Source organism: Callospermophilus lateralis, unplaced genomic scaffold (genome assembly GCF_048772815.1).
Source record: "Callospermophilus lateralis isolate mCalLat2 unplaced genomic scaffold, mCalLat2.hap1 Scaffold_63, whole genome shotgun sequence".
Taxonomy (NCBI): domain Eukaryota; kingdom Metazoa; phylum Chordata; class Mammalia; order Rodentia; family Sciuridae; genus Callospermophilus; species Callospermophilus lateralis.
In genome coordinates this window covers 8739929-8760722 of record NW_027514713.1, presented here as the reverse complement: position 1 = coordinate 8760722, position 20794 = coordinate 8739929, and the positions used below count along the sequence as shown (strand labels likewise).

The 20794-nt window shown below is 34.3% G+C and overlaps 1 pseudogene; it reads left to right on the top strand.

Annotated features, from left to right (window-relative positions):
- The first annotated feature begins 10523 nt into the window (after positions 1-10523).
- On the top strand, positions 10524-12672 carry LOC143389583 (E3 ubiquitin-protein ligase Midline-1 pseudogene; annotated as a pseudogene).
- The last annotated feature ends 8122 nt before the right edge of the window (positions 12673-20794 follow it).

Genomic DNA, 20794 nt, shown 5'->3' with positions numbered 1-20794 from the left:
GTACTAAAATTGAAACAATATAGGAAAGATTAGCAAGACCTCTGGGCAAAGGTGACATGTAAATTCACAAGGAATATAGACAAGGATGTATTGGGTTTTTATTCACTGTGGGTTTAAGTGAATGGTTTAACTTTATTTGCCATTCTTCAGTTTACTTTAATACCATTGTCATCGGTTAATTGTAGTTTGTAATATTAAGTAAAAAGTTGTGTTTATTTTGTCCTTGCTACTTTTTGTTTATGATATCTAGACAAGATAGTAATCTAAAACAACTTTAGTAATTATTGAAAGGTCTTTAAAATGGGCACATATTACTTTTGTTAATATATTTTTTTACTTTTTTATTAAGCACGAATTCAGAACTGTGAACTAGATTCAGATATTCATTTGATGTAGAATGTAAATCTGAAGTTTCTGGTTGATTTTCTCCAGATTTTCTGTGAAAGGGTGCATGTTCATGTTATTAAAGGAATAGTCTCGCTTTCTTTCTCTCTCTCTTGTTTTTCTTTAAGAGAAAGATTTAGATTTAAAGGCTTTCCCTTGTCTCTTATAAATTAAATAGCAAGTTAGTTAGCTTTCTTTTTTTAAGGGAGAGGTAATATTATACAACTATCAGAAATTTAACTGATTTTAAGTGTTTTAAAGATGTAAGTAATTTCATGGGAGTGGAGAAGATGATAATTTATGTATTTTGAAAAACTTAAAATGCAATCAAATTGTGCTTTTAGTAGTTTAAGAAACTAAATTAGAGATGATGTTTTGCATTTTTTTTTGGTGAACTTTTTTCAAGTTTGACTTGGTTTCTTTTGTGCTGCTATAATAGAATACATGAGACAGAGTTATTTATAAATGATGTGATGTATTCCTTCATAGTTCTGGAGGCTGGGAAGTTCAAGCTCAAGGTCCCAACATCTGGTGTAGGCCTTCTTACTGTATCCTTACATAGTATCAGGGCAAGAGGAAGCACCTACTTCTAAAAGCCATTTTTATAACAGCATTAAAACCATGGTCTAAACACCTCCCATTAGACCCATCTCCTAGTACCTTTTATTGGCAATTGTAAATTCAGACAGAAGTTTTAGAGTGATAAACATTCAAATCATAGCAAACTTTTTCAGCACTTTCTCAATGTTTTTACTTCCTTCCATTATCTCACCCATTAAAAGGGATTCTACTGTCATGTATAACTAAAAAGAACCAATAAAAATAAATAAATAATTTTGGATTTGAAACACAAGGAGGGGGAGGAGATTTGGGGATGATGGAAGAGTGGTAGAATGTATCACCTGAGAGTTTGATATTTAAAGAAAGAAGTTCATTTGGTAGGAATTGAGGCTGAAGAGGAGCCAGATTTTTAAATTTCTAATATTTGCTAAAGATTTTTTATCTTAAGGCAAGTGTGGCAGGCAGCCATTAAATGAATGGCTCTAAGTTGGGGGAGTGGCTTGATATTTTTTGTTTTAACCTTAATAAAGGAATTGTCTGGTTTATGCATGAAGTACTGATTGTATAGGACAAAGTAGAAGCTAGGAAATCAGGTAAAAAGAGTATTGCTTATAGCTCAGGCAGAGATAATGATGACTTGCAGTAATAACTTTCTTACTTCAGTGACACTCACTTCCTTTAAAAATCCTGGTTTAGATTTTCTAATTCTGTTGTTTATGATTTATATAGTTAACTTGAATTTATTTTATTTTTAGCTTCGTAATTTTTTAGAAAATTTGAGCTAGTTAATATTTCCTTCATCATATTTCAGATTTTTCGGTGTCTTTGTGGACAAATTAGACTTTAGGGCAAGTTTTGGATGGTGAAAAGTTTTTGTAAGGTTTAAAAACAGCCCAGAGCAGCCAAATAGGGAAGGTGATTCCTCTAAGCTATGTGTTAACATAGAAAGAAAGGCACCAAAAGACCTAAAATGTATTTGTAATCATACAGAAACAAATTAATGAGTCTTCAATAGGAAAGAAATTATGTAGCACAAATGTAATAAACAAGAATTTTAGTTCTTTTTTGATACTAGAAATTCTATTCTTTGTAAGTTGAAGCAACACAGTTATACATATGAAAAAAAGCTGGTGATTTAAAAAAAATAAGCTTAGCTAAGTGATTCGTATCCATCTGTTATTTAATGTCGTAGTGAGTTATCAGCTTACGTCTTTTTAAAATAACTACTGTGTTGCTATTAAAAGCTACTTTTAACAAATATTATTATTTAAGCTCTCCTTTAAACTTCCAGATATTGCTTTGATGAGAGTGTTTATGGTGGCTGTCATGCTGTGTCCCCTGCGCGCCCCCCCCCCCACTTTTCTCACTCTTGACACTGCTGATTGATTCTTCAAGGGTTATATTTTACATTACTTTTATAATAAGCATAAATGATAGAAATATTATGTGTTTGGGTACTTCATCTGTCTACTAGGAGCTCTGTTGTGATTTTAAGAATCTACCTTTCATCTTTTTTTCCCCCCTAAATTTATGCTCAGTTTTGGCTTTTGTATATTTTTAAAAAAATAACCTATTAATCTGATGGGATTATTGGCCTCCAGCTACAGTCTTCATGATTCCTTTTCCTTGCCCGCAAATGAATATCTAATATCAGAAATATCTTTTGTAAAATCTTAGTAAAACTTGTATTTACTTATTCCTGTTTTGGTGTAAAGCATCTTTTGAATGAATGCCAGAAGACTACATAGAACTATTTTAATCTTAAGACTTCGGCATTTATAAATATACCCCATGTTTTGTGGCTATAGGCAAAAAATACTTTATTTTGTGCTTTTTCTTTGAAGATATCTAACTTATCCTGGGCATTACATATCTTTTATGACAGTGTAAATATCAGGAAAAGAGCAACAGGGAAACATAGGATAAACATGTTTGGAAGCAAGCTTTGTTTTATTGGAAGTTGGATAAACATTTAGAAATGTAGCTACCTAATAAAGGAAAGGGACTAGGAGTTGTGAGAAAAGAAAGGAAAGGAGAAATACTGGGGAATGATATTGACCAAAGTGTATTGTTATGTTCATGTATAAATATATAATAATAAATCTCACAATTATATAATTATGCATTAATAAAAATATAGGAAAAAAAGAAATGCAGCCCATCCAACTTAATAAGCCTTTTCATTTTTATATATTACTTTTATATGCTCAGAGAGACTAAATATGGGACTGTGGTAAGCAAAAACTTGATCTCTGTACTCTAATTTGCTAATCCTTTTGATGATACCTATGACATGCATATTATAGACCATTGTTTTTTATTGATTGGTTAGTATGGCTTCATGAGTTTCATTCCATTTCCAACACAGTTTACTTATTGTTTTCTGATCAATCTTTAAAATGCAATTTTATGTTTTTGTTGTCTTCTAAGACGTTTTTTTCCTTTAGTGTACCCTATCCAGTACTAAAGAATATGAAATGCTTCCATCCAATGAGGGCAAACACTGTTCACAACCTTGACTATAGTTTCATCTTCTCTGCCTATATTTACTTTAGTTCTGTCTCATACTCTAGTCCCATTTCCTCCATAAATCCTTTTAATTTTCATTCTCTCTCTTCTTTTTTTTTTTTTTTTTTTTTTGTTATGAGCAATTGAACTCTGGGATGCTTAACCACTTAGCTACACCTGTTTATTTTATTTTTTTTTTAATTTTGAGACAGTGTCTCCCTAAGTTGCTTAGGGCCTCATTAAGTTTCTGAGGCTGACTTTGAACTTGCAATCCTCCTGTCTTAGCCTCCTGAGCCACTGGGATTACAGGTGGGTGCCATCACACCTGGCCATACAGCCTTTTCTAATTCTTCTAGGTCTTTGTGAATTGATTTAGTGCACATTTGTTGAGTGTCTATATGGTGTTAGCCACTGATGATACAGAGGTTGTGACTGTACTTGTTAAACTCTAATGGGGGTCCTAGGTTATCATTTCCAAATTCCTACTACATTTATCTAGCCCTTATCTTGGTGATTTTATTTATGGAACAAGTGTATGATCAGTTCTTTTATCTGCATACATCCAATGTAAAGCAGTTTTCTCTAAAAATTTATTCCTTAAAATAAGGTGTTATATTTTAGTTTTTACAAGATTTTTCATATTTTGAAACTTCTGTTATTTTATTTTTAACAGTACTAAAGGATAAATAACCCTTATTCTAAATGCTTGGGACCCAGAATTGTGGAGTATTTTCTCATATATAATGAGATATTTTAGTGATAGGACCCAAAAATTCATTTTAGTTTTGTATACATCTTATATACATATCCTGAAGTTTTTGTTTGTTTGTTTGTTTTAAACAGTATCTTTAATGCACCTTGTTTTGACTGTGAGATGTCAATGTGTGGCATCATGATGCTGCTTAAAAAGTTTCAGATTTTGGAGCATTTTGTGTTTTAGATATTTGGATTAGGATGCTTAACACGTTACTAATGGAAATCACAACATGTACGTATAGAACTATTAAAAAACTAACTGCCTTAGTATTATGTGAATGAATATTTTTGTCTGAAAAGATTTTTATTGAGAGTATTATATATGACTTTTAAATGTATTGCTTTTCAAAACAACTTAAATGGAAGTGAAGATTATCCCTTTTAGGATACTTTTGATGACTCAAAAAGAAAGTAATAAGACACTTGTTGAAGATACAGGTAAAGTTTGAAAGTAATTATTTTATTAAATTTGTGTTTGTGATTTAAAACATAAGGCTAAATTAACAAATTCAGTATACATTAAACTGTATCAAGTAAACATGAAAAATTTGTATATTTGAGGTTAGTCAAGATAAAAAAAAATCTTCTTGGGGAAAATTAGGGATCCTTCATATTGAGGGCTGCCTGGTTAGAAGATATTTTGGATTAAAAAACATCATTCACTGTGATCTGTCTTCCATAGTTGATTCTTTGAACATGTAGTCTGTCCATAAAGTGGCAAGAGTAATGATATGTGAAAGGGAAATAAGAATTGTTTTTTGAGTTGAATTTATTATATTTGAAATTTCATTAACCTTTCCTAGAAGACTTGAATTGCTTATAGGAAGCACAAATTTAGGGTAGGTCTTCAGTGGCGTACCTCTTTATACATAGTAGTAGTTTCAGACAGTATTATATCATCACCTTGTATCTTCTGTCTAAAGAAAAGAAATGTCAGTATAACTCATATATTCCACAGTTCTTAAACTGGACATATGTTTTTTTTTTATTATTGACTCATTTTAGTTGATAAACAAAATGATAAACATTTAGCATGTACAACATGTTTTGAAATATGTGTACATTATGAAATGGTTAAATGATGCTTATGTACATATGCATTGCCTTACATACTTACATTTTGTGGTGAGAATGCTTAAAATCTAACCCCCCAAAGCATTCTGATATGTAATAGTACATATATAAATAGCTGATTAAAAACATTGAATAAGTATAAAACAATTTATGTTGGATCAGTTAGTGAGCACTTTAGGAGAAGAAAGAGTCCTGATTAAAAGAGTTAGGATTTTGATATGTGTATCTTAAGAAAAGTTGCAAACTGTCACATACATGAGATTTTGCCTGGGTGGCTTTCTGAAAGAGCTGGACTTTCAGGAATTACTAGAATAACATTATATAGTGAGGGGGAGGGCATTCAAGATGTATTTGCTTCAGATCCAGTTGTTCCAGCACCCGTTTCTGAAAAGCTACCCTTCCTCCATTGAATTGCTTTGTCCATTTTGCAAAAATTAATTGAACATATTTGTGTGGATCTATTTCTGGTGTCTTATCTGCTCCACTGATCTATGTGTGTTTTCCTCTTCCTATACTTCACTTGTCTTGATTTACTACAGTTAAGCCTTAAGGGGTGTTGTAAATGTTAACATTGTGAAAGTGGAGAGTGATTTCTCTCACTTTAGTCTTCTTTTCCAAAAAAATTTAAAGGAAGCTTGTTTAATGCAAAGAAATTTGCTGAATTTTGGTGTGAATTGCACTAAAACTGTATGTAAGTTTAGGGAGAACTGACATCTTTATTAGTCTCAGTTCCATGACATGAACCTAGTATGTCTCTTCAACTGTTTAGGTCTTTGGTTCATCAGCATTTTATAATTTTCATCATAGGGATCTTATATATGATATGTTTGTTAGGTTATAGCTTCAAATTGTAACTGGTATTGCATTTTTAATTTCCACCTTGTTGTCAGCATATTGAAATGCAGTTGATTTTAGTTTATTGATCTTGTGTCCTATGACCTGACTGAACTCATTTATCCTAGGAGATTATTTTTTAAGGAATCTTGTGATTTTCTATATAAATAGTAACATCATCTGAAAATAGAGACAATTTTATTCTTCTTTCTCAGCCAGTATCCCCTTAATTTCCTTTTCTTACCTTATTGCATTAGCCAGAACTTTTGAGTACCATTTTAAATAAGAAGGATAAGAGTGGCTATTACTACTTTGTTTCCTAAGCATTTGGTCTTTCACCATTAAGTATGATGTCAACTGTAGGTTTTTTTAGTATAATATTCTTTTATGATACTGAGGCAGTTCCTCTCTATTCCTAGGGACTAAGTTTTGTTTTTTATAAGAAAAAAAACTTGAATTGTCCTCAGATGCAGTTGCTTTAGGTGAAATTTTTTCTTTCTTTCTTTTTTTTTTTTGCAAAGGAAAAACATTTTAGATTGAACATTAATTCTTTTTTTAATATTTACTTTTCAGTTTTAAGTGGACATAATATCTTTATTTTATTTTTATGTGGTGCTGAGGATCAAACCCAGTACCTCATGCGTGTTAGGTGAGCATTCTACCACTGAGCCACTACCCCAGCCCTGAACATTAATTCTTCAAGGTTATTTTATGGCCCAGTAATCTACCAAATATCAAATTCTGTGTGTTGACCCCACTGCCCCCATACCCCATACACACGCTCACATGTATGTATATTTTAATGGTAGGGCGAATGCAACAGTTAGTACTAGATTTCAATGCATAACCATTATAAATATTATCTAAACCATAATTTAGATAATGTTTATATTATTTAGATAATATAAACATTATCTAAATTAAATCTGATGCTGGACCCACCTGGCTAAATTTTCTGTAATAAGATGCAGTGTGAATTATGGATCTGGAAAATAATTTGGAACTTGAATTGAGGGATTTGCTAGCATGTTCAAGGCAGCAGTTTGTGAACTAGTCTGCATGTACAGGCCAAAGCCTATTAAGCCAATGGTTCTTAACTTGGAATGAACATTAGAAAAAAAGAACACAAACTGAATACTATGTGTATGTATGTGTGTGTGTGTGTGTGTGTGTGTGTTTGTGTGTGTGTGTGTGTGTGTATTCCCCAAATGTACTTTTCATCTACTGCATTTCCAGGACATAATAGCGCTTTAATATGTGAATGTGTGAAAATACAAAGGGAATTCTGATGTACATCATTGTTTAAGAATCACTGTACTAACTCTGAATGAGTACCTTTCATGTATGTTTATTTCTTTTAAAAATGACAACATTAAGCAGATGGAGTTATTTTTGATAGAATACACTTTTGTATAGGAACATGAAGTTTCAGGGGCTGGGGATATTAGCTCACTTGGTACAGTGCTTGCCTCGCATGTACAAGACCCTAGGTTTAATCCCCAGCACCACAGAGAGAGAGAGAGAGAGAGAGAGAGAGAGAGAGAGAGGGGGGGGGGAGGGAGGGAGGGAGGGAGAGAGATATGAAGTTTCAGAGAGATATGAAGTTTCAGAAAGTAGGACCTGCCATTAAAACCTAATACATGTAAATTATTTTGCCATCTTTTTAAAACCACACCTTTAAAGTTACAATGTGAGCTTAAGAATATAAAAATATATATAATTTGCTTTATTTTATAAGTACCTCTTTATGTTTAGTGTTTAGTTAGAGGTGTGATAGCATAGAAACTGATTACAGATAAGCCTGAGGAGTAGTAGAGAGATTGTCATAGTTTTTTCCATAAGACATTTTCTCTCTGTCTATATTTCATATCAATAAAATGATAGTCTGCATCTAGAAAATCATTCAGAAATATTGTTTACCTTTAAAAATAATTAGTATGAATACTTTTTAAATAAATAAAATGGCCATTAGCTTATCTTTTATCTAAATTTACTCTGTCTAAATTGATGTGACATTGGTGTTGCTCTCCTCCATTCTAAATGGTAAAATCCTTTCAGAAAAATCCTCAAAATCCCTTTTAGTACAGTGCTCCAGGCAGCCACTCCTTGATTGGAATTAACACCAGAGTTGCAAAGGGCAGGGTTCTTTGTTCTTCAGTTTTATTTAATTTAAGGGGTATTACTGTGCCTCAGTGGCAACTTCTTTCATAAATTGAAGGTAATTATACAGTGGTATTTTAACACAAATGAAATGATTAAAATTCACAGGATACCCATCCCTAACAAAATAAACACAAGGCAAATTAGCTGTTCTGTTGTAATTAGGACATTGTTTTAAGACAGGGTAGCAGACCACACAATCTATGGGTCAAATGCAGCCTAAAGAAAGATTTTTACATTTTTAAATGATTGAAAAATTTTGAAAAAAAAATTTAGATGCAAAAATTAGAAGAATTTTTATAGTGTTCATAAATAAAGTTTTATTGGAACACAACCACATTCATTCATTTACTGTCTGTGGATGCTCTTGTGCTTCACAAGCAGAGTTGAGTAGTTGCGACAGACCATATGGCCTGTAAAGCCTAAAATACTTACTGTCTGGACCTTTACAGAAAAAGTTTGCCATCTCTGTTTTAAGATAAAGTGTGGGCTTTGGGATTTTTTTGGTAAAGGAGGAAACTTAGTTTGCTCATATTTTGAACAAGTTTCTGAAAAGGAATAACTTAGAAAATGGCTGTGTACAAGATAAGTAGTAGTATCAGTCCTTCTTTTATAGACTGCAGTTGACAGTTACCAGCATAGTGTGCTGTCAGTTTATGCTATTATTTTTTCCATACTTGAGGGGAAAGTCCATGGCTCCATTACTACTCATAGATACTAGTGGCTTATAATTATATCTGTGATAGTACATTTGTAGAGCAGCTCTTCTTAGGACTTCTTTAGGCTCTCAAAAATCTCAAAGAACTTTTTAAAAATGTGGGTTGTATCTGTTAATATTAATCATATTTGAAATGAAGACAGAAAATTTTAAAATATTAATTTGTTTAAAAATAGTAATAAGTCTGTTCTGTTAGTAAAAGAACAGATCTTTATGAAAATATATTCCAAAACAAAGAGAAATTAGCAAGATATTTTTTCATGATTGTTTTAGTAGAAGACAACTGAACTCTTCTCTTTGTTAAGTTTGTTGTGATATTTTATTTTGAATGAAGCATATGAAGGAAATCTGGCCATACACAGATATATAGTTAGGGAAAGGAGTAATATTTTAATAATGTATTAGCTATTTGTGGATGCTTTTCTTTGATTCCATACCAAACTCAGGTAGTTTCTTTTCAATTTTATTTTCAAATCAGCTTTATTTAAATATAATTTATGATAGAATAAAATATATAGTTTTAGATATACAGTTCTTTTTGTTGTTGTTTTTAAATGTATGGACCTTTTTTATTTGTTTATTTATATGTGGTGTTGAGAATCGAATCCAGTGCCTCACACATGCTAGGCAAGTGCTTTACCACTGAGCCACAGCCTCAACCCCTAGATACACAGTTCTATAAGTATAGTGACCCTTAAAGTAAAAAAGTATGAGTTCACCTTTGTACTTCCCTCACAAATTATTTTGAGTATTTTAGTTACTTGCTTTCCCAGCTAAGATTAAACATAGTTTCTTAAAAGTTAGTTGGTTTGGTATCACTGATGAACTTTCCATCCCTTGATTTATCTTACACATTGGATTTACTTATAATTGCTTTTGTAACAGTACCCATAATTCATTTAGAAAATATTGAGTCTCAACTATATAGACCTTCTAGAGATTAGTGCATTTCATTATTCACTCTTTAAAGGAGACCTTTGGGGGCTGGGGTTGTAGCTCAGTGGTAAATTGCTCCCCTCGCACATGAGAGACCCTGGGTTTGATCCTCAGCACCACAAAAAAATAAATAAACAAAAGAAAGATATTGTGTCCATGTATAACTAAAAAATATTGATAATATCACCACTGATCTTTTCAGAAAAAAATTTTAAGTATTGGGAAGGTTTTAAAATTTTCAATGGAGAACTGATTTGAAATAAGAGCCAGGCGGTCCTCGCTTCTCTGCGCCCGACTTTTCATAGGCTGGGAAAGAAAAGGTTGAGAAACTTGACATTGTCTTGGGCAGAGTGCGTGTAGCAACAGATCAAAGAAAAAGAGGACGAAAACGTGCTCTTTGCTGCCTGTGGATTTCACCGAGTTGCTTTTGTCTCGCGGGCTTCTGTTGGCTTTAGTGTCTGCACTAAAGGCTTGCGGCGTGCGCTTCCATGCAGCTTGCTCCCTGCCGGATGGGTCATGGAATTCTAAACATGAGGCAGATAGCTGATCAGCTTCCTTGGATTTTGATGACACCAGAGAGCTTTGCCTGGAGATGGAAACACTGGAGTCGGAACTGACCTGCCCTATTTGTCTGGAGCTCTTTGAGGACCCTCTCCTGCTGCCCTGCGCACACAGCCTCTGCTTCAACTGCGCCCACCGCATCTTGGTGTCACACTGTGCCACCAACGAGTCTGTGGAGTCCATCAGCGCCTTCCAGTGCCCCACCTGCCGGCATGTCATCACGCTCAGCCAGCGAGGTCTAGACGGACTCAAGCGCAACGTCACCCTGCAGAACATCATCGACAGGTTCCAGAAAGCGTCAGTGAGCCGGCCCAATTTCCCCAGTGAGACCCGTCGGGAGCGGGCCTTTGATACCAGCACCATGTCTTCTGCTGAGAAGGTCCTCTGCCAGTTCTGTGACCAGGATCCTGCCCAGGACGCGGTGAAGACCTGTGTCACTTGTGAAGTGTCCTACTGTGATGAGTGCCTGAAAGCCACTCACCCGAACAAGAAGCCCTTTACAGGCCATCGTCTGATTGAGCCAATCCCGGACTCGCACATCCGGGAGCTGATGTGCCTGGAGCACGAGGATGAGAAGGTGAATATGTACTGTGTGACCGATGACCAGTTAATCTGTGCCTTGTGTAAACTGGTTGGGCGGCACCGCGATCATCAGGTGGCAGCTTTGAGTGAGCGCTATGACAAATTGAAGCAAAACTTAGAGAGTAACCTCACCAACCTTATTAAGAGGAACACGGAACTGGAGACTCTTTTGGCTAAACTCATCCAAACCTGTCAACATGTCGAAGTCAATGTATCACGTCAGGAAGCCAAATTGACTGAGGAGTGTGATCTTCTCATTGAGATCATTCAGCAAAGACGACCAATTATTGGAACCAAGATCAAAGAAGGGAAGGTGATGAGGCTTCGCAAACTGGCTCAGCAGATTGCAAACTGCAAACAGTGCATTGAACGGTCAGCATCCCTCATCTCCCAAGCAGAACACTCTCTGAAGGAGAATGATCATGCTCCCTTCCTACAGACTGCTAAGAATGTCACTGAGAGAGTCTCCATGGCAACTGCATCCTCTCAGGTCCTAATTCCTGAAATCAACCTCAATGACACATTTGACACCTTTGCCTTAGATTTTTCCCGAGAGAAGAAATTGCTAGAATGCTGGATTACCTTACAGCTCCCAACCCTCCCACAATCAGAGAAGAGCTCTGCACGGCTTCATACGACACAATTACTGTCCACTGGACCTCTGATGATGAATTCAGTGTGGTCTCCTATGAGCTTCAGTACACCATATTCACCGGGCAAGCCAATGTTGTTAGTCTGTGTAATTCGGCTGATAGCTGGATGATTGTGCCCAACATCAAGCAGAATCACTACACGGTGCATGGTCTTCAAAGTGGCACCAAGTACATCTTCATGGTCAAGGCCATCAACCAGGCAGGCAGCCGCAGCAGCGAGCCTGGGAAGTTGAAGACAAACAGCCAACCTTTTAAACTGGATCCCAAATCTGCTCATCGAAAACTAAAGGTGTCCCATGATAACTTGACAGTAGAACGTGATGAGTCATCATCCAAAAAGAGTCATACGCCTGAACGCTTCACCAGCCAAGGAAGCTATGGAGTGGCTGGAAATGTGTTCATTGATAGTGGCCGGCATTACTGGGAAGTAGTCATAAGTGGAAGCACATGGTATGCCATTGGCCTTGCTTACAAATCAGCCCCAAAGCATGAATGGATTGGGAAGAACTCTGCTTCCTGGGCCCTTTGCCGCTGTAACAATAACTGGGTGGTGAGACACAACAGCAAGGAGATCCCCATCGAGCCAGCCCCCCACCTGCGACGCGTTGGCATCCTGCTAGACTATGATAATGGCTCCATCGCTTTTTATGATGCTTTGAACTCCATCCACCTCTACACCTTCGATGTGGCATTTGCACAGCCTGTGTGCCCCACCTTCACCTTGTGGAACAAGTGTTTGACGATTATAACTGGTCTTCCTATCCCAGACCATTTGGACTGTACAGAGCAGCTGCCGTGAGCATCTGACCACATGAAGCTGCTTTCCAGGAGTAACAAAGTTTGAGGCTATTATTCACTATTTAGAGGATTAAGAAAGCACAGGTTTCAAGAGTGTGATTAAATCTCCCCCAAACTGTCCATAAATCAGCTAAAATAGGGTTCAAATGGGAGATTTCTTTTTCTTTTACTGTGTTTTGTATTAAGTACAGGCTTTAATATTTTTTTTTGTATTTAGAGGAAAATCTATAGATTATTTATAAAAGAAACATAATCAGGATTACAACTGTTAGGAATGACTTGGTTTTGCACATTGAGAGGCCCATAAGTTTGCCAGCTCTTTACAACTTTTATTTCTTCACTATGGGCTTGCAAAAAGAAGAAAAGAAAAAGAAAAGAAAAGAAAAAAACCTTTTGTAGATTTGTATGTTAATTCACTTTCTCACATAATATTTCATACTGAGCCCATGGTAGGTCCTGTCACTTTGGCAGTGCATTACAGAATATGCAGCTATTTTAAATACAAATAATTTTTAACCTAGTAGGGAAACAACAGGCTTTCTTACGATGGTGTAATTTGAAGTATTTTAACTGTGATGTCAAAAACTTGTGGATCAACTAGAATAGAGTAAGAAGGAGAATGGATAAAATTGACTTTGAATTGAACTTTGAACCTCAGACTTAGCTATGGCTCAATCTTTACTCTCTGGTGGTTGATGGGATAACTTTGGGAAGAAAGGTTCTGAAACCTTTGGCCATACATAACCCTGCTTCTCACAGGGCTAAGGATTCTGGGCTAATATTGTGAATGAGATTGCAATTGAAAATAGTCACTTTGAATCCTACAGATTATTCAGAAATTTAGGCTGATTTGTGTTTTCTCAGAAGTAGGATTCTGTTTGATGATATAATACTATTTTATCCTTTTAATAGTTTTTTAGGCATATGAAATTTCTTCACTACATTTAATAGTTGTCCTATTTCCCCTTTCCCCAATTGATTTTTTTTCCCTTTTCTCTGGGGCTGAGGAAATAAATAAACACAATCTGTCACGAATGGCAGCACACTTTGAATTGATTTTGTTCTCTAGGACATCAGCACATGGCCCTGATCACAACTACCATGTCCAAAAATAAGTCACTGAAAAACACTTAATATTTATGAGTTAGTAATACCAAGGAACATTGCATAAAACACTCTTCACTAGAATATATGTCTCAAGTTATTATAAACAAACATTTATTAAACACATCTTGAAAGATGTAGAAGTCCCTCCATATTCTAGTATAGTAACATAGAATTGTAAAACAAAAACAAAAAGAAAGAAACTCACTATTTGCATGCAAGAACCTGCAAATAGAACCTGCTAATCAACTGTCAGCTGGGGTTCTTTGCATGCTGCTCTGACACATTGTAATGGTCCCTGAATTAAGGCTTTCTGGAGTGGTCTTTGGACTGGAAGTTTGCTATTGGTTCTACCTTGATGAAGGGCATGACTTCTAGAAAGATTTGTGATGGCTAAAATATTTATCTGGGCTACTGAGTCAGCCAATAAATAAACAGACTGGTAGATTTAGGCATCATTTTTAGTAATTTTGCTTTTAACCAAATCAATCGTTTTCCTGAAGTCAATTGACCCATTGTTTTAGCACCACATGGCCAAGGCTTATGTGATTGCCAAACTGGACTTTGAGGGAGACCAAGCCAGCTTCCTGTGTCCTTTTGTCTCTTCCCTGGCAGATACTGTCCTTTTTCTTATTGGATAAATTCTATATATTTACTACATTATTTATACCCAGATGAATATTTTGATAGCTATGTAAGACAATTACACATCTAAGAAATAGACACCTCAATGAAGAAAAAGAATCATTTTTTGGCAACTAAATGTTTTTTCTTTTGTTTAACAATGTAAAACAATGTGTATTTTGCCTTCCCTGAATAAATAGAAAGGGTTCTTTCAGTAATTTTTACATACATTTTGGGTTACTGGATAATGGATATTTTAATGCACTTTGTACACTTACAGGTTCTGAATATAAGGGTCTAAAACTCAGTTTCTGAGTTTTTAAAACCATGGTCTCCAGGTACCAATAAATGCTACAGTTTGCCTTATGATGTTAACAGAAAGCATTTACTGGAAGGACACTATTTCCATGAATATAATGTTTTTCAATATAAAGATGTTACTACTCAAGTTTTCACTGCAAGCTGTTTAGGGTATGTTTTGGCTATTTTTATAAGGATAAGAGATTATGTTATAATTTTGTTGTGAAAGTCTCACTTTTGGCTAACTTAAAACCATTGTGGATGTAGCAGCTACTATTTCCAGGTTGTCACATTTACAGGAAAATATGTATATGGTGAAAGGCCACTGTGTTTAATTACTGTAATGGTGTAGAAAAAATTTCCATGTGGATTTTTTTGAAAGTCTAAAAAAATATATGCTGTAAACATTAAAAAAAAAATAAAAATAAAATTTTCAAAATTCTTATTTTTGCCTGAAAACTCAAATTTTAGCATTTTCAATATACCCTGTCCATTTTTTTTTCTTGAGGTAACAGTTTTACTTGGTTTACTTTTAAGAACTTATCTGCCAGATACCCAAGTATGAATTTGTATATTGTACAGTCATACAAGGACCTTTTCTTGAGGCAACCATTATGCTTTGCTGTGCAGCAGAATTGCATTTGCCTAGTTCCTATTTTGTCACAGGTATTGAAAGGAAGTCTATTCAATGATTGAAAAAATTGTTGAGGGACCTGCCATTGTCCAGCATCGACTGTGGAAACTTGAGGGCATGGAGAAACTCCTTCAAAGAAGGTTTCAGAGAATAACATCTGCTTTATTGTACAGTAAAAATAGCTTTTATAGTGGATATATGCCAATTTACATAAAACAGTCACAATAGACCAGAGGTGATACATAACATACCATCTTATGGAAATCCAGACACCAAGAGTCTAGAAATTGACATGTAGGATGAAGTTACACCTACAGAGGAAATACTCCTTGTCAAAGAGGCAACAAAATTGGACTTGCCAATATTGTGACAACATTTTGTCCCAAAACATTGCATTCTATTTTAGGATTTCCCTGCTGCACAATAAGCAAGATCCCCCAGGTAGGTCCAAGATCAGGGCCTGAAACAGTTCCCAACTCTAAGTCTTGAATAATCTGAGTTATTAAGACATTTTTTTTGTTCAGCTTCAGGCATACAGTTAATAAGACTTTTGAAAACAAACAAGGTTAACAAGAGAAGTATATCTAATATGCTATATGTTAACAGACTGTAGTGATTAAACCATGAAATTAACTTTTGTCATTGGTCAAGTAAGTGTTTAGCCCACCCTTAAAAGAAAGTGAAAACCATAGGCATGTTAATTTGAATAGAATTAGTTTTTACAATTTGGGCAGTTAGTTTAAAGAGATTTTGTTGGAATTGATTCTCCCAAGGTCCATGAATATAATTTGATAAAATAGTATAATTTTATAGAGAACCATTTCAGGAAAATTGAGTTCAATAAGTGTGAATACAATACACATCACAAAGCAGTCTTTAAGTTTGATGTAGAGCTTTGATTTTTTTATTTATATATGACAGCAGAAAGCATTATAATTCTTACTACACATATATAGCACAATTTTTCATATCTCTGGTTGTATACAAAGTATATTCACACTAATTTTTGTCTTCATACATGTGCTTTGTATATTAATGATCATCACATTCCACCATCATTTATAGTCCCATGCTCCCTTCATTATCCTCCAACCCCTCTTCCCTATCTACAGTCCAACTATTCCTCTCACGCTTCCTATCCCTACCCCACTATGAATCAGCCTCCTTATATCAAAGAAAACCTTCAGCATTTGGTTATTTTGGATTGACTAACGTCATTTAGCATTATCTTCTTTCACTCCATCCATTTACCTGCAAATGCTGATTTTATTCTCTTTTATTGCTGAGTAAAATTCCATTGTGTATATATGCCATTTTTTTATCCATTCATCTATTGAAGGGCATCTAGGTTGGTTCCAAAATTTAGCTATTGTGAATTGTGTTGTTATAAACATTGATGTGGCTGTGTCCCTGTAGTATGCTGTGTTTAAGTCCTATGGGTATATATCGAGGAGAATATAGCTGGGTCAAATGGTGGATCCCTTCCCAATTTTTCAAGAAATCTCCATACTGCTTTCCATACTGATTTCCAGATTGGCTACATCAATTTTAAGTCCCACCAGCAGTATATGAATGTACCTTTTCCCCCCATATTCATGCCAACACTTATTGTTTTTGTCTTTATAATAGCTGCCATTCTGACTGAAGTGAGATGAAATCTTAGAATGGTTTTCATTTGCATTTCTCTAATTGCTAGTGATGATGAACATTTTTTATGGATTGATTGATTGTACATAATCTTCTGAGAAGTGTCTCTCCAGGTCCTTCACCCATTTATTGATTGTATTACTTGTGTTTTTTTTTTTTTTGTGTGTGTGTGTGTGTGTTTAGCTTTTTGAGTTCTTTATTTACTCTAGAGAAGGGTGCTATATCTGATATGAGAGGAGTAAAGACTTTCTCCCAAGATGTGGACTCTCTATTCACCTCACAGATTGTTTCTTTTGTGGAGAAGAATTTTTTTTAATTTGAGTTCATCCTATTTATTGATTCGTGATTTTAATTCTTGTGCCATAGGAGTTTTATTAAGGAAGTTGAGGCCTAATCCCACATATGAAGATTAGGGCCTACTTTTTCTTCTATTAGTTGCAGGACCTCTGGTTTTATTCCTAAGTTCTTGATCCATTTTGAGTTGAGTTCTGTGCATAGTGAGAGATAGGGGTTTAATTTTATTTTGTTGCATATGGATTTCCAGTTTTCCCAGCATCATTTGTTAAAAAGGCTATCTTTTCTCCAATGCATGTTTTTGGCACCTTTGTCTAATATAAGATAATTGTAATTTTGTGGGCTAGACTCTGTGTCCTCTATTCTGTACCATTGGTCTACCAGTCTGCTTTGGTGCCAATACCATGTTGTTTTTGTTACTATTGCTCTATAATATAGTTGAAGGTCTGGTATAGTGATGCCACCTGCTTCACTTTTTCTGCTAAAGATTTATTTAGTTATTCTGGGTCTCTTATTTTTCCAGATGAATTTAATGGTAGCTTTTTATATTTCTATGAGGAATACTATTGGAATTTTGACTGTAATTGCATTAAATATGTATATTGCTTTTGGAAGTATGGTCATTTTGATAATATTAATTCTGCCCATCCAAGAGCAAGATAGAACTTTCAATTTTCTAAGGTCTTCTTTGACTTCCTTCTGTGGGGTTCTGTAATTTTCATTACATAGTTTTCTCACCTTCTTTTAAGTTTATTCTCAAGTATTTTATGTTTTATGAGCCTAATGTAAATGGGGTAGTTTTCCTCGTATCAGATTTCTGAGTATTTATCACTGTTACTCAAAAATACCTTTGATATGTGGGTGTTAATTTTATATCATGCTACTTTGCTGAATTTATTTGCTGGTTCTAGAAATTTTCTGGTAGAACATTGAGGGTCTTCTAAGTATAGAATCATATCATCAGCAAATAGTGCCAATTGGATTTCTTCTTTACTATGTGTATTCCTTCAATTTCTTTCATCTGTCTGATTGCTCTGGCCAGTGTTTTAAGAACTATGTTAAATAGAAGTGGTGAAAAAGGGCATCCCTGACCTGTTCCAGTTTTTAGAGGGAATGCCTTCAAATTTTTTTTCCATTTAGAATGATATTGGCCTGGGGCTTAGCATAGTCTTTATGATTTTGAGATATATTTCTGTTATCCCTATATGTTCTAGTGTTTTGAATATAAAGAAGTACTGTATGTTATCAAATGCCCTTTCTGCATCTATTGAGATGTTCATATGATTTTTATCTTTAAGCTTATTGATGTAATGAATTACATATATTGATTTGTATATGTTGAACCATCTTTGCATATCTGGGATAAATCCCACTTGATCATATTGCACAATCTTTTTGATATGTTTTTTATTTGATTTGCCAAAATTTATTGAGAATTTTTGCATCTATGTTCATTAGAGATATTGGTCTGAAGTTTTTTTTTTTTTTTTTTTCTTTTTTTAATGCGTCTTGGCCTAGTTTTGAAATAAGGATGATATTGGCCTCATAGAATGAGTTTGAAAGTTCTGCCTCTTTTTCTATTTCCTGAAATAAACCGAAGAGTATTGAGACTTTTTCTTATGTAAAGGTCTTTCAGAAGTTGGCTGTGTATCCATTTGGTCCTGGGCTTTTCTTGGTTGGTAGACTTTTGATGGCATCTGCTATTTTTTCACTTGAAACTGATCTATTTAAATTGTTTATATCATCCTGATTCAGTTTGGGCAAATTATATGATTCTAGAAATTTTTTGATGCCTTCAATATTTTCTATTTTTTTGGAGTAGAAGTTTTTAAAATATTTTTTAATTATCTTCTGTATTTACATAATGTCTGTTGTGATATTTTTATTTTCATCACATATGTTAGTGATTTGGGTATTCTCTCTTTTTCTTTTCATGAGCATGACTAAAGGTCTGCCAATTTTATTTATTTTTTTAAACAACCAATTTTTTGTTTTGTCAATTTTTTCAATTATTTATTTTGTTTCAAATTTATTGATTTCAGCTTTAATTTTAAATATTTTCTGCCTTCTGCAGCTCTTGGTGTTAATTTGCTCTTGTTTTCCTAGGGCTTTGAGATGTAATGTTAAGTCATTTAATTCTTGACTTTTTTTTTTTCTTTTAAGGATTAAACTCCATGCAATGAACTTTCCTCTTAGGATTGCTTTCATAGTGCCCCAGAAATTTAGATATATTGTGTCCGTATTCTCATTTACCTCTATTTTTTAAAAAAATTATCTCCTTAATGTCTTTGGCAACACTTTGTACATTTATTAGAGTGTTATTTAGTCTCCAGGTGTTGGAATGGAATTTTTTTTTTGTAATTTTATCATTGATTTCTAATTTCATTCCATTATGATATGATATAATGCAGGGTAGTATCTTTACTTTTTTATATTTGCTAAGGATTGCTTTGTGGCATAGTATATGGTCTATTTTAGAGAAGGATCCATATGCTGTTGAGAAGAAAGTATATTATATCATTGAAGGATAAATTATTCTATATGTGTCAGTTAAGTCTAAGTTATTTATTATATTATTGAGTTCTATAGTTTCTTTGCTCGGCTTCTGTTTGGAAGGTCTGTCTAGTGAAGAAAGAGGTGTGTCAAAGTAACCCAAAATTATTGTGTTGTGGTCTATTTGACTCTTGAACTTGAGAAGAGTTTGTTTGATGAATGTAGATGCTTCATTGTTTTGGGTATATATATTTATAATTGTTTAGTCTTAATTATCGGTCTATGGTTCCCTTGAGTAGAAGGTAGTGTCCTTCTTTATCCTTTTTGATTGACTTTAGTTTGAAGTCTAGTTTATTTGATATGAAGATGGAAACTTCTGCTTGCTTCCACAGTCCATGTGAAGGGTACGATTTCCCCCTACTCTTCACCTTCAGTCTGTGGATATCTTTTTCTATGAGATGAGTCTTTTGGAGGCTGCAGATTGTTGGTCTTTTTTTCTTAATCCAATCTGCTAGTCTATGTCTTTTGATTGGTGAGTGTAGGCCATTAACATTCAGGATTATTATTGAGACATGATTTGTGTTTCCAGCCATTTTTGTTTACTTTTGATATTTAATGTGACTTGGTTTCTCCTCTGATTAGATTTTTCTTTGATGTAATCCCTCCCTCTGATAATTTTAATCATTGTTTTTCATTTCCTCTTCTTGGAATATTTTTCTGAGGATGTTGTGTAGTACAGGCTTTCTAACTGTAAATTCCTTTACCTTTTGTTTGCATGGAAGGTTTTTATTTCATCATCAAACCTAAAGCTTAGTTTTGGTGAATATAAGATTCTTCATTGGCATTCATTTTCTTTCAGAGTTTGGTATATGTTTATCTACAGTTTCCTAGTTTTGAGGGCTTGAGTTGGAAAATCTGCTGAGATATGAATTGATCTCCCCCTATATGTGATCTGATTTCTCTCTTTTGTGACTTTAAAAAATATATTTTTATTTGGTATGCTGGGCATTTTTATTATAATGTGACTTGGTGTAGATCAGTTGTAATTTTGTACATTTGGTATCCTGGAAGCCTCTCATATTTGGTTTTCCAATTCATTCTTCATGCTTGAAAAATTACCTAATATTGTCTCATTGAAGAGATTGTGCATTCCATTGGTTTGAAACTCTGTGC